At 37.2% G+C, this 15,247-nt stretch overlaps 1 pseudogene; it reads right to left on the reverse strand.

The window, feature by feature from the left end:
• Positions 1-8,188: 8,188 nt before the first annotated feature.
• LOC133286346 (tetrahydroberberine oxidase-like) lies at positions 8,189-14,752 on the reverse strand (annotated as a pseudogene).
• Positions 14,753-15,247: the final 495 nt, after the last annotated feature.

Raw genomic sequence — 15,247 nt, forward strand, 5'->3', positions numbered from 1 at the left:
AAATTCATATTGTGTTAGGTGTTAACCTGGGAATCAAAAATTAATTTGCATTAATTGTTTTACAGGTTATTCATGTTGTATCGTATCATAAACATATTATTCTTATCTTATCATATCGGGTCGACCTGTATACTAAATAACATAATTTATGATTGATAAGTTATTCGTGTCATATTATCAACTCTCATAAGAAGCGAAACACTGTGAGTTTGCTGATTATTCATATCGTGCTGTGTCAATTCACAAAATAAACGAATCGTATTCGTGTAAAAAAATTTAATCTAATTTCGAATGTAATGCATTCGCATTCCTGTCAAATTTGTTTCATATTGTGTCGGGTCGTGTCCACTCCAATTGTTGTTATGAGTTGCAATTTGCAAAGAGAAATATCATCCAGGCAACCTAGTACCGACCAAGTCAAATCTGAACGACTCAGATTTTTTTTCAATTATTTTAATTACAATTTAATATGCAAATTGTTGAATATTTCTAAATGGGAAGACTATTAAGACCGCACTCAGCGGGGTATTGACATATACATGTCAATTAGAATCCAATTACGTAACCACTCTCGTGGTATATTTGTATTTTCATTTGACCATTTAACAAAATCTCTGATTTTATTTTATTTTTTTAATCTACGACCAAGAAAACAACCCCACCAATAATTTCGGAAAAAATATTCCTCTTGCAAAACGAAACAAAATTATTTTTTGCAATTCAAAATGACATTATCTCCGGTTGGGGCAATTGCAGGTTAAACGTTAATCATTTTCCATAATTTCAGTCAATAATGAATGAGGTTAATGCTTTCTCTTGGTCGAAACGAGATCATCTTCTGTACATCTGTCATTCAATCTCATATCCAATAACACCGGACATGCATTTATATATTTTATGCGTAAATTATATGTTGAATACTTGAATTCTTCGTTAAGTATATAACACTTTAGTTATTACACTGTTTGAGAACTAAACTAAAAGTTTTTAAACTTGAAATTTTATTATTATACAACAATAATTAGTTCCAAATAATTTAAGAAAGTAAAGACCGAGAATAGATCAATAAATAATAGGGAAAAGTTCAAATATCCCTTGTGGTTTACCTTTGAATCATTTACACTTATATTTTTTTATCATTTGCACCTCTATATTTTTGTTCATCTAAGTTCATTCTTAATAGTGTTAGAAACTTAATCAATATATTTATTGGGATAGCATATTGTTACCACCAAATAATGTTACTACCATATCTTAACTGTTGATTTCCGTCAATCAACGGTTATCATTTATTGCAAATTAATAATTAATTAATGAGTTTGATTATTGAAAATAATAACCGTTGATTGTCGAAAATCAACGGTTAAAATATGATAGTGACATTGATAGTAACATTATTTGATAATAACAATATACTATCCCATAATACATTAGAGATCCAAAGGATAACTTCTTTTTAGTGGTCCTCCCTCACTAACTATTTTAAGGGAGTACATTTTTGTATCTGAATAAAAATTTCATTAAAATTTATTAACAGTATCTTAAGAGAAATGTAGAGACAAACACTATACTTTGTAGTTGTGGAGTCTGTGCTAGATGTACTGTTGTTTGCAGCCCTGAAAAGGAATGAAATAATTAAGAAGAAAATCCCACTGATATAAAAATAATCTTGATTAAAAATATTTTTAAGATAGACTCAAAGTATGTTTTGGAGGTTCAGGAGAAGGTGTGGAATTTGGTGCTAATACAATTGTAGGAGGGTTGCTAGCAGGCTATTACACAATTACATAATCATGGAACATTGGCCATTATGTTATCTTTTTTGAAGAAAAATTGCCTGAATATCATGGGGAATAGAAATTTTCTAATGCCACGGCTCTAAACGCACTAACAATTATAGCGAGTATCAAGTATAGTTTGTCATGTGGCACATTATTTGAGGCCACCAAAATTGACTCGCTGTTACCAGTGACGGACCCAAGAAATTTTTTTATAACCGCACATTTAATGGTGGCAGTTCGGAGGCAGCACCCTCGAAATTTTTTTGTTGTAAAAAAGTTTAAATCAACGATTGAACCCGCTCATAATCTAGTTGTTTCCATAACAAGCTGCAGGCAAGAGTTTGACCAATTATTTTCTCTCTTAAATCTTACCAATCCTCCAAAACAAATATGAGAATATAGTCCAGTACATCCATACATCACCATTCTATTTTATAGTGGTGAATAAAAAAAGTCAACACTACCTATACAGAAGGCAAACAAAATCACAGTGAAGGTCTCGTCTCTAGATATTAACTTATTTGAGAATGTCAGACCTGCAATCAATCATTTCTTTTTATAAAAATGAAAAAGGAAACAAAGGATGAAGAGAGCATGAGAATGAGTACGTGACAGGGGAGGAAGAATAAGTTTTGTCTCTAATCAATTTGCGTTGCTACGTTGTTTTAATCATCTCCATACGTTGCTACGTTGCTAACTAATATAAGAATAAATATCTTTTTTTGGTCCCTAACAAAAAATATGATACCCACTTTAGTCCATTTAAAAAAAATTAGTCACCTGGTCCCATGAAATTCAAAGTGGACCCATTTTGGTCTTTTTGAGGGACTAATGTAGATCTTTTTTGAATTTGAGGGACCACGATTTTAACTAAATTGATCCACTTTAAATTTTTTAGGGACCTCGAGAATAATTTTTTTTTGTAAGGGACTAAAATGGGATCATGTTTTTGTTAGGGACTTAAAATGGTATTTACTCCTAATATATATATTGAACCAAGAGACAAATAAGGACCTGCAACCAAGAAAAAAAACTGAAATCGAGAATTTTATGTTCGCACTTGCGGGCATTTGCCCGCTAGTGGGTCCGCCAGTGGTTGTCGCTAATAATGATTTTGGTGGCATATAGTTTTATGACACGTCGTATCAAATTTTAAAAATTTTATCGTAAAACTTCAAAAGGCTTTAACTTTTGGCTTGAGTTTCTGAATCAGATATTTTTTATTTCACGTAACTTTTCAAGGTCTACGAACTGGTAAATCCACGATCAAATTTTTTTCCCAAAAAATGCTTTTTTGTGCCCTTTTTGGTATATTTTATCTCTATGAATGACGTTATTTAATTTTTATCATTATTTTTACTTTCCAACGCTAAACAATAATCCTTCTGGTGCATAGATCTCATAAAGTTACGTGAAATTAAAAAAAAAACCAATTTAAACACTCGAGCCATAAGTTATAGCTTTCCGAAAATGAGTTGATTTGTTTTGCAACATGGCCGTCTATAATTGTTGTCACTGACAACAAATTTGTTTTGTTCTGCCGTATGGCAATTCAAACTCATTAGAAGTTGTAGCAAGTTTGGAGCCGTGGTATTGTGGCAAAATTTCTGACTCTAAAGGTATTCTGGCAATTTTTTTTCAAAAAAGATAACACAGTAATCAAAATCCCATAATCAGTAGCAAAAAGAGAGGAAAAAGAAATAAAATTTAACTGCCAACAATAAAAATGAGCAAGCAATGTGCCTAAACAGAAGAGGCACTAGCAGAAACCAATGTTTTACTCTGCAAATAGAGAGGTAAAATGGCTTATTATGGTTAAAGAAGTTATAAGCTGCCTCTTGAAAAAAAAACATGCCAAAGCATAATAAAAGAATTATTAAAAGAAAAATGTCTAAAATCGAGTTTATTTGATTGAAATAGACAGCATATAGATATTTTAAGGCAATATCTAATATTTCTAACAAAGTAGAGAAAAAATATTGGGGAAAGAGAATAGAAGCAAAGGGTTTTTATCAATTTTATTTGTTAATTGATAGAGCAAAGCATTAGATCACTCTATTTAAAAGAATAAAATTTCATTGAGTAAGGTACTATATCTGCTTGGGAAAAAAGATGATACACAAGGTAGTTGAATTGTATTTTTGTAAAAAAAGATAAAATAGACATATTTATTAAGTATCTAACACAGTTGAGGAGAAACTTGGATGGAAAAAAGTATAGGGGTATAAATGGTATAAAAAAAATACATAAAGATGTGGAACAGTGACCAAAATGTCACGTTTTCCCAATTTTTTTACCCAAATGCCATGCGAACAGTATTTTTTACCAGACTGCCATGTGTCATAATTCGCTACCACTGGTAGCGAATTTCGTGGCCAATGATTTCGTGACACGTGGTCATATTGTAGACCAAATTCGCTACAATTGGTAACGAATTATGACACGTCAGCTTTTTCCTGCGAAAGTGTGTCACGTGTTATAAAATTATTGGCGAACATAATTTGTTACCAGTCGTAGCGAATTATGTTTACGTGGCAGTCTGGTAAAAAGTATTGTTCGCGTGGCATTTGGATAAATTTTGTCAAAAGGTGGCATTTTGGTCATTGTTCCTAAAGATGTAAATAATTCAAAGACAAAACACAAAGGTTATATGAATTTTTTACTAAATAATAATAGAAAAATATTACTCTCCTTTCACATAAAATAACTTATCTCATGCTTTCTTACTTTGATTTTCGTACCCAATCTTTTTCTTGTAATTGTGGAATCTATCTATTTTTTCTTTACAACATAAGATAATTATATTATATAAAAGGAGAGTAATAACGCTCATAATAATAATGGACGAATAACTCCACCCAAATATAAATAGGTTTGTGCGGATTTTTTTTTTGGTAAAACTTTGTGCAAACTTTAACGGCGTTTTGACTCTTTTTCCCCTCATTAATTAATTAATAATTATTTTGCCCCTTATCCAAAACTATCTACCAATATGCCTCTCTTAATCGATTAAATACCCTCTTAATTGATTTAATCGATTAAAATTTATATTTAATCGATTAAATATCTCAAATGAGCGTGAAAACATTGATTGAAAGAGACAAACACGGTATTGGAGGTTATTTGAATTTTGAATTTAATGTAATAGGAGTTGATTGCCATTTGTATTTAATATAACGCAATCAGCTCCTATTAAATACAAATCGCAATCAACTCCTATTAAATACAAAATGCAATCAGCTCCTATTAAATACAAATCGCAATCAACTCCTATTACATTAAATTCAAAATTCAAATAACCTCCAATACACGAAAAACTGATTGAAGATTCTGCTAAGTATTTTTATGATGAATATGCAAGATGGGAAGGGTTCGTTGTTCGCCTTGATCGTTGTCATCGTTCCGAGGTTGACAATAGGATCACTTCGCGCCATTTTTCATGTAATAAGCAAGGTTTTCATGTGAAAGGTAGAAATGGAGCCAGACCTGTTCATGTAAACTAATCCAGTTTCCAAGAATCGCTTTTTTTCGTGTTATTGCTAAATCAAACCATTAACAGTGTTTGCATTTGCGTTTGCATTTGCTTATCATATTTTAAAACCTAATAGGTTGGCGTACTATATCAAAAGGAAAGTAACAAAATCAGTTCATGTAAATCAATCCAGTTTCCAAGAATCGTTTTTCTTTTGTTGGTTTCTTTGTTTGTTTGGTTATCTATACTTGTTGATTTGCTTCATATGCATGGAATCTGCTTTTTTTGTTTATGGAGGAGATTTGACCTTTGTTTCCTGTTCGGAGATTTAATCGATTAACTTGAAGATTTAATCGATTAAATCTTCAAATCAACCATTTTTGCCAGTTTTGACCATTTAATCAATTAAATCTTCAAGTTAATCGATTAAAGATAGGCAGATTGGTAGATAGTTTTGAATAAGGGGCAAAATGGTTATTAATTAATTAATGAAGGGTAAAAGGGTCAAAAAGCTAGACTTTATGTCCACATCATGTTCAACAAGCATACTTTAAAAAGTAAAATTCAAAAAAGTGTATGGGCCATAATTTTTGTTGTTGTTGAAGTCCAATAAGTCAAGCTTGATCTTGAAGTTGAGAGAAAAAGAAAGAGTTTCCATTACTGAATTGTATTGATTGTAATGAATTGAATTATACAAACTGGAAAAATACATATATATGACTCATGAACTCAAAAAGAAACTAACTAACTACCTAATCTTGAAAACAGAAAATAACTAACTCTTAACCACTCAGCTTAACCGTTTGCTGATGTGGATATTAATCTGTTATTGTTTCTGTCATGGTTAGTTGGTCGAACATGATTATGAGTAGCTTGATCATTTTCCATAGATCGTAACACCCCCGCAAGTTGGACGCAGCACATTAAGAAGTCCCAACTTCGAAATAGCTAAGACAAACATCCTCAGAGAAAGGGACTTGGTAAAAATGTCAGCTAACTGTGTTGCTGAAGGAATAGGAAGGAGATGGATCAAACCAGAAAGAACTTTCTCGCAGGTGACATGACAATCAAGTTCAATATGTTTTGAACGATCATGAAATGCTGGATTTTTAGCTAGACAAATAGCAGATCGATTGTCACATTATACAGCTGCAGGACTTGACCAAGGATTATGGAGATCATTAAGCAAATATTGTAGCCATTGAAGCTCACAAGATAACCCAGCAAGAGCTCTATACTCTGCCTCAGAAGAAGAACGTGAAATTGTCGTTTGCTTCTTGGAGCGCCAAGCAACTAAGGAAGATCCTATGAATACACATTGACCGGAGATAGATCGGCGAGTATCTGGGCAACAAGCCCAATCGGAGATTGCAAAAGCGCGGATTTGAATGGAGTTTTGAGAAGGAAAGAACAATCCCAAAGCTGGTGCACCTTTGAGATACCTCAGGACACGATGAGCTGCGTGTTGATGAGAGTCCAAGGGATGAGCTACAAACTGGCTCAACTGTTGTACTGCAAAACTTATGCCCGATCGTGTTGTAGTTAAGTAAAGTAATCTTCCAATAAGTCGACAATATGAAGATGGATCAGACAGAGGAATCCCAGTGGTGCGAGAAAGCTTCAATGAAGGCTCCATTGGAGATAGGCATGGTTTAGTAGAAAGCATACCAGCATCTGCAAGAATCTCTAGAGCATACTTTCGTTGGTTAAGATGAATTCCATTTGTGGTGCATGAGACTTCTAGGCTCAAAAAATAACGCAATGATCGCAGATCTTTGATGCGAAATTTTTCATGAAGGAATTTCTTAACTCGTTGAATTTCAGTATGAGAATTACCCGTAAGGACAACATCATCAACATAGACTAATAAAACAGTAAATTCATCACCATTTTGTAAAGTGAAGAGAGAATGATCTGCTTGTCCTTGAGTGTAACCAAGAGATATCAAAGAGGAGGAAAGCTTGTTATACCATTGACGGCTAGCCTGTTTAAGACCATATAGGGATTTGTTAAGACGACATACTTGATTATCTCTGGCATTTGGATATCCTTGAGGCAGCTGCATATACACCTCTTCATTTAATTCTCCATGAAGAAAAGCATTGTCTACATCAAGTTGTTCAATGATCCATCCTTTTATAGCAGCTACTGAGAGTAATACGCGAATGGAAGTTAATTTGGCAACAGGAGAGAATGTATCAAAATAATCTACTCCCTCTAATTGTGTAAAACCTTTGGCAACAAATCTTGCCTTGTATCTTTCAATATCTCCATTGGACTTGTATTTTATCTTGTAGACCCATTTGCAACCGATTGGTATTTTACCATGAGGCAGATCAACGATGTTCCAGGTATTGTTAATATCAAGGGCAGAAAGTTCAGCTGCCATGGTTGAACGCCACTTGTCTGATTTGGCAGCTTCAGAGTAACTTTTAGGCTCAGTGTGAGTAGTGATATTGAGACATAATTGTCTAAAAGGAGCTGCACAAGTATCATAAGAAACAACATTGGATAAGGGGTGAAAAATATGTGGTTGAGAAATGGTACCTGAAGATGATGCAGACTGATGAGTAGCAAATAGACTACAGTGAAAATCTCATAGATAATTGGGAGGGCCACGAACCCGTGATGAACGTCTGATGAGAACATCAGGTATGGTGGATGTGTACATAAACATTCATAAGTTAGGAAGATGGAAAAAGTCCCACGCTAGTTCAGTGTTGTTTATGAGAGTAGTAAACGTGTTCTTCGGGCTCTTTGTGCACATATATACACAAGAATATTATTTAAATTTATTTATATATTATTAAATGCAAATTATTATATAACTCTCACCGAAAAGTTTGCAAATTTTTAAATTTGTGATTGACATTTTGTCTAAATGGTTTAAAGTTTAAACCTCATTTTATCCTGGTTTGTTTTACAGGATAGAAAACTAAGACAAAGGTGGAATGCTCTGCTCATTCCTGAAGAAATTGGTAGGATCAACTTCAGCCTTTACTCGTGCCAGTCTTTTAAAATTACACTTAAAATATTTCAAGCCCCAAGATTTTGCTTCTTCATAGCTTGTGTTGCCACGGTTTACTCCTAAGTCAAGGTCCCTATAATTCAAATATGAAGCTTTTGGACACTTTGAAACATAAGGTGCCATGTATGTATATAACTTTCTCATCCATTCTATATGCTTTGGAGTTTCTTCATTTGAATCTCAATATACCAAGTATTGGATGACATATATACTTCCATTTCTATGTTGAAATGGAGTTTCTGATTCTGAAATCTCACTCATTCTCCCTCCATATGGTGTCATAATCAATATTGGTGAGTTCTCTTAAAGTAACATGTTCCATAACCCTTCCAAACCTGCCTTAGGAATTGGTTTCGTTACATAGTCTGATTTTGCTTTGAAACTTCTTAAAGTTTGGTTTCTCTGAAGTAGGACATCCCAGGATTTGTTGATTGAATAACCTGCAAAATAAAGAACAGATTGAATCCAACTCATCTCAGTGCAATTGTCATGCTGCAAACACAATTCTGAAAAATTGTTCTGCATTAAAGGAAGCAGATTTTCAGCTGTTCCGAGATATAATCCAGTGAAAGAAACCAGTACAGTTTTTCCACTGTTGCTGCACATAGTATAGAAGTCCCACATTGAGTGTACATAGTATAGAAGTCCCACATTGAGTGTGTCTCTTTGTATTCTTCAATTGGTTTGCTATATAATAGCACCAATGTTGTGTAGTTCAACATAACAAGGATTACAATGAATACCTCTTGTCTGTTGATAATTAACATGGTATCTAGAGCCTAACAAGAGGAATCCTAATCCACGTTTTTTTTTCCGGAAACAGTCATATCTGTCAGTTTCCGGCTTCCATATATCATCTACGGACTTGTCTGATCACTGCCGCCATTAGGCACCACTGTCCACCGCCGTCCACCGCCGTTGACCGCCGTCTCCGGCGAATTTTTCGGTGAAACCCATATCGATCTGATCGCCACGAGAAGGCGCTCCTTTTTGTCCAGGACCCATCCTCAGATCCTCCTACACGCGCTCTCACGCGCGTCAAACAGCGGCTGCAACTCATTTTGTTGCAGCGGCGCGTGGCGGCGCGTCCCACTCTGGTTGGCCGTCGTACCACCACGGTTCCCTTCGTCTTCTCCTTGCGCACTTGGATCTGTCCTCACTTTGTTGTTTCGACTTCGTTTCGACTTCCTACGGTTTCTTTTCCCTTGCTGGTCACTATTCACAGATGTTTCTTTGCTTTTCGTTGCTGTTCATTTTTGTTTCAGGTAACCCATGGCTGATTTTTCACCCCACGATGCATCCAAGGGTTCTCAAAAGGCTGACCCGCCTGTTTTTTCTAATTATGTTAATGTTCCGCTGCACGTCGACCAGTTGGATGGCTCCAATTATGATTCTTGGGCTTCTGATCTCCGACTTTGGCTTGATGGACAGGACTACACTGACCATCTCATTACTAAGGCTGAGTCCATCTCGGTAGATGTACGCCCTCATTGGAAAAAGGTTGATGCTCAGTTATGTAGCATCATCAAGTCTACCATCCACTCGTCCTTGAAGCAGATTTTTCGTGCTCACGTCACTTGTGAGTCTGTTTGGCGTCAGGCCAAGTCACTTTATACCAATGACACTCAGCGACTCTATGGGGTTTGTCAAAATTTGATCACTACTATTGCTGCTCAACAACTTGATGTCTTTATGTCTGCTTACTTGGGAAAAGTTCAGGGCCTCCTTCATGATTTCAATGAACTGTTGCCGCCTGCTGCAGATCCTGCTAAAGAACTTGAGCAACGCAGCACGTTCTTCATGCTCATGGCTCTTTATGGTTTGCCCCCGGCATATTCTGTCAACCGGGATCAGATCTTGGGCTCTACTACTGTTCCATCGTTGGACTCTGTTTGGTCTACGTTGCTTCGCATTTCACCTAAGACTTCTATGGAGCCTGCAGTATCTGCTCCCTCTTCAATTGACCCATCTGCCCTTGTCTCCAAGGGTTTTGCACATGGACGCAAACCCTCTACGAGACGCTTTCTCTGCACTCATTGCAAAAAGTCGGGCCATACTATTGATCGTTGTTGGGATCTTCACGGTCGCCCTCCTCGCTCCGCTCATTTTGCTCAAACTACTGCTCCTGCCTCGGACTCTGCCTTGATTGCTGGATCACAGCCACCTCCTGGTACCACTGCCTCTAGTGCACACACGGGTAATTCCTTTGTTGGTGTTTCGCACTCGCCCTCTCTTGGTCCATGGATTCTCGACTCTGGTGCATCTGACCATATTTCTGGTAATAAGTCTTTATTTACCTTTCTCTGTACGTCTGGTCCCTTGCCCAATATCACTATAGCTAATGGGTCACTGGTTCAGTCCCAAGGGATTGGCATTGTTCTCCTTTTTCCTTCTATTCTCATTGAGAATGTGCTTTATGTTCCTCATTCTCCTTTCAACCTTATTTTCATTAGTCTCTTGACTCAATCCCTTGACTGTATTATTTCTTTCACTAAAGAGTCTGTCATTTTGCAGGATCGGAGCTCGAGGAGGACACTTGGCGTCGGATTTGAGTCCAATGGCCTTTATCAGCTTTCAACTTCTGTTCCAGTGTGCTCTGTTGTGGATTCTCCGCTTACTATCCACGCTCAGTTGGGTCATCCCAATCTTGCTAAGCTCCAGAAGATGGTCCCACGTTTCTCAAATTTATCTAGTTTGTCTTGTGAGTCGTGTCAGTTAGGGAAGCACACTCGTAGTTCGTTTCCCGATCGTGTCAGTCGTCGGTCTTCGTCTCCTTTTGCTTTAGTTCATTCAGATATTTGGAGTCCTAGTCGTACCGTTTCCACTATGGGGTACAGATATTTTGTAACTTTCATTGATGATTATTCTCGATGTACTTGGTTATTTTTAATGAAAAATCGGTCTGAATTGTTTTCTATTTTTAACAAGTCCTTTAATGAAATCCTTACTCAATTTGGTGTTTCGATTCGCATTTTTCGAAGTGACAATGCTCGTGAATATTTGTCTCATCAGTTTAAAACATTCTTTGCATCTCACGGCATCCTTCACCAGACATCATGCCCCTCAACAGAATGGGGTTGCTGAACGCAAGAACCGTCACCTAATTGAGACTACTCGGACACTTTTGTTACATGGTCATATCCCATTCCAGTATTGGGGCGATGCTGTCCTCACAGCTTGTTATCTCATTAATCAGATGCCTTCCTCCGTACTTCATAATCAGGTACCACATTCTGTGTTGTTTCCCCATCAACCTTTGTACCCACTCACTCCTCACATCTTTGGTTCTACTTGTTTTGTCCACAATCTCAGTCCTGGTCTTGACAAGTTATCTGCTAAGTCACATAAATGTATTTTCTTGGGTTACCCTCGCTCACAAAAGGGTTATCGTTGTTATTCTCCTAGTCTTCGTCGTTACTTTGTCTCGGCGGATGTTACATTCTTTGAGTATATTCCATTCTTTGACTCCTCCTCCCATCCCAGTGATTCTGTTGCTACTCAGCTACCTTTACCACCTGTTTCAGTTCACTATATACCTTCACCATCTCCTTCTTTAGATGTCCCCGTCCCCCCTCCAGGTCTATCATCGTCGGCAACGTCCCCCTATTCCCCAGGACCCTGCCCCCCTGAGTCTGCCCCTATTGTTACTGAGGCTCCTGTGGACTCACTTCCGTCATCATCTCCTCTGGCAGCTCCGATCCTTCCGTCTGACATTGATGTGCCCATTGCACTCCGGAAAGGTACTCGTGATTCTCGTCCCCCTCCCAGGTATTTAATAAATTTGAGTTATCATCGTCTTTCACCATCCCATTTTGCTTGCCTCTCTTCTCTTTCTTCTGTATTTGTTCCTAAGACTACAGGTGAGGCGTTATCACATTCTGGTTGGCGACAAACCATGATTGATGAGATGAGTGCACTTCAGAGTAGTGGTACCTGGGATCTGGTTCCCCTTCCCTCTGGGAAGTCTGTTGTTGGCTGTCGATGGATATACACGGTTAAAGTTGGTCCGGATGGTCAGGTGGACCGTCTTAAGGCCCGCTTGGTGGCTAAAGGTTATAATCAGATATTTGACCTTGACTATGGTGACACATTTTCTCCCGTGGCGAAAATGACTTCTGTTCGCCTCTTTATTACTATGGCAGCTATTCATCACTGGCCTATGTATCAGCTGGACATAAAGAATGCTTTCCTCCATGGTGATCTGCGGGAAGAGGTTTATATAGAGCAACCTCCTGGGTTTGTTGCTCAGGGGGAGTCTAACCTAGTTTGTCGTCTCCGAATATCCTTGTATGGTCTAAAGCAGTCTCCCCGGGCTTGGTTTGGAAGGTTTAGCACTGTTGTACAGCAGTTTGGCATGACTCGAAGTGAGGCTGATCACTCAGTCTTTTACAGACACTCTGATTCAGGTTCTATTTATTTGGTAGTATATGTTGATGATATCGTCATTACAGGTAATGATACTCATGGCATAACTCAGATAAAACAACATTTGTGCCATCATTTTCAAACAAAGGACCTTGGAAGACTCCGATATTTCTTAGGGATAGAAATGGCCCAATCCAAAGATGGCATTGTACTATCACAGAGAAAATATGCTATGGATATTCTTGAGGAAACATCATTGTTAAATGCTAAGCCCGTTGATACTCCTATGGATCCAAATGTCAAGCTTTTACCAAATCAGGGGGAGCTATTTTCTGATCCAGAAAGGTATAGAAGATTGGTTGGGAAACTGAACTATCTCACAGTTACTCGACTAGACATTTCCTTTGCAGTCAGTGTAGTAAGTCAGTTCTTGAATTCTCCCTGTGAAGATCACTGGAATGCAGTAATCCGTATCCTCAAGTAATCAAGACTGCTCCTGGCAAAGGTCTTCTCTATGAAAACAAAGGTCATACCAGAGTTGTAGGATACTCAGATGCTGATTGGGCAGGTTCTCCTATTGATAGAAGATCCACTTCTGGGTATTGTGTATTCGTTGGAGATAACTTGATTTCCTGGAGAAGTAAGAAGCAAAGTGTAGTTGCTAGATCAAGTGCTGAAGCAGAATATCGCTCCATGGCCACAGCTACCTGTGAACTCATCTGGTTAAAACAGCTACTGAAGGAACTCAAGTTTGGAGACACTGGCCCAACATCTCTCATTTGTGATAATCAAGCTGCTTTGCATATTGCTTCAAATCCAGTGTTCCATGAAAGGACTAAGCACATTGAGATAGATTGTCATTTCCTTAGGGAAAAAGTTCTCTCAGGAGATATAGTCACTCGTTTTGTCAACTCAAGTGATCAATTAGCTGATGTATTTACTAAGTCTTTGAGAGGACCTAGAATAGATCAGATATATAACAAGCTTGGTGCATACGATCTATATGCTCCAGCTTGAGGGGGAGTGTTGCTGCACATAGTATAGAAGTCCCACATTGAGTGTACATAGTATAGAAGTCCCACATTGAGTGTGTCTCTTTGTATTCTTCAATTGGTTTGCTATATAATAGCACCAATGTTGTGTAGTTCAACATAACAAGGATTACAATGAATACCTCTTGTCTCTTGATAATTAACATCCACTATTAGAAGATGAATTTGCAACACTCATAACTGAGTGCAGAAAAAGTTCACCAGGAAGCTTGTGAGCTATAGTTTGCCATTTCTTGAAAAGGTTATTAACATCTTGATTTTGATCAAGTGTAAATGGGACATAAAAAATTGTCACTGTTGGGGGAACAGGTACAAGCTTAACTTTCCATGCAGTAATCACTCCAAAGCTTGATCCTCCACCTCCTCTTATGGCCCAAAAGAGATTCTCACCCATCAAAGTTCTGTTAAGTATCTTCCCAGTAACATCTACTAATTGAGCATCAATTACATTATCAGCTGCAAGGCCATATTTTCTGAAAATGGTACCAAATCCACCTCCACTTAAGTGCCCTCCTACACCAACTGTAGGGCAACTTCCAGCTGGGAAACCATGAACCATACTTGTATTTGCAATTGAATAATAGAGTTCTCCGAGAGTAGCACCTGCTTGAACCCATGCACTTTCATCTTTGATGTCAATGCTTATGGACCTAAGGTTTATGAGATCAATGATCAGGAATGGAACATGAGAGACATAGGAAAGGCCCTCATAGTCTTGCCCACCACTGCTAACTCTTACTTGAAGGCCTTGTTTCATTGAACAAATAATTGCTGCTTAGATGTGGAATAGCTCTTGTGGAGTAACAATAAGTTTAGGTTTTGGAACTGAACTGTTCAAGAATCTAAGGTTCCTTATGGAAGATTGCAAAAGAGGTTCATAAGAAGAACTATTCTGGGTGAGTATTACTTTTGCAGTTGAGTTTGAAATTTCTAAACCTGATGAAAAACATTGAAGGAAACCACTTTCAAGGTCAACAGAAATAGAAGTTTCAGGGAAAATTGAGATGAAAATGGTGATTGATAGGAGTGCAAATTTAATATATGTGAAAGCCATTTTTAATTCTATATATGCCTGCACTTTCAGAGCTTAACTATTTATAGCCAACACATGCGGCTATTTAGTGTATGAGGACAATATGAATCGTGAGATAGGGAGATATTAATTATACAGAAAGGAATAAGCATTGAGAAATACAATGCTTAAAGGGTAGAATATGCTCTGATGGAGATTGCATGTAACATTTGTACTTTGTAGTTTTGGATGTATCAATACTTCGGGAATCTCAGATTCTCAGCTACAAAGTCAGTTGTCGCAAATTTGTCACTTCTTACTGTACTGCCGAATTTTGAGATACATATATAGGAAGCAGTCCATGTTCAATTACACAAGATGGACAAAGATCCCGTTATATGTATAAAAAAAAAATCATTGTTACATAATGAATACCTGCAGGCATCAGCTTAGCAACCTAGTTCCTAGTCTTAAAACAAAAAAGTTTGTTAAAATCTAAATTGAAAATCTGTTGTTCCACCAACGTGTGTTAGTTCG

This window comes from Gastrolobium bilobum, unplaced genomic scaffold (genome assembly GCF_033153095.1).
Source record: "Gastrolobium bilobum isolate Gb01-03AN ecotype WA unplaced genomic scaffold, APGP_CSIRO_Gbil_v1 utg1891, whole genome shotgun sequence".
Classification (NCBI taxonomy): Eukaryota; Viridiplantae; Streptophyta; class Magnoliopsida; order Fabales; family Fabaceae; genus Gastrolobium; species Gastrolobium bilobum.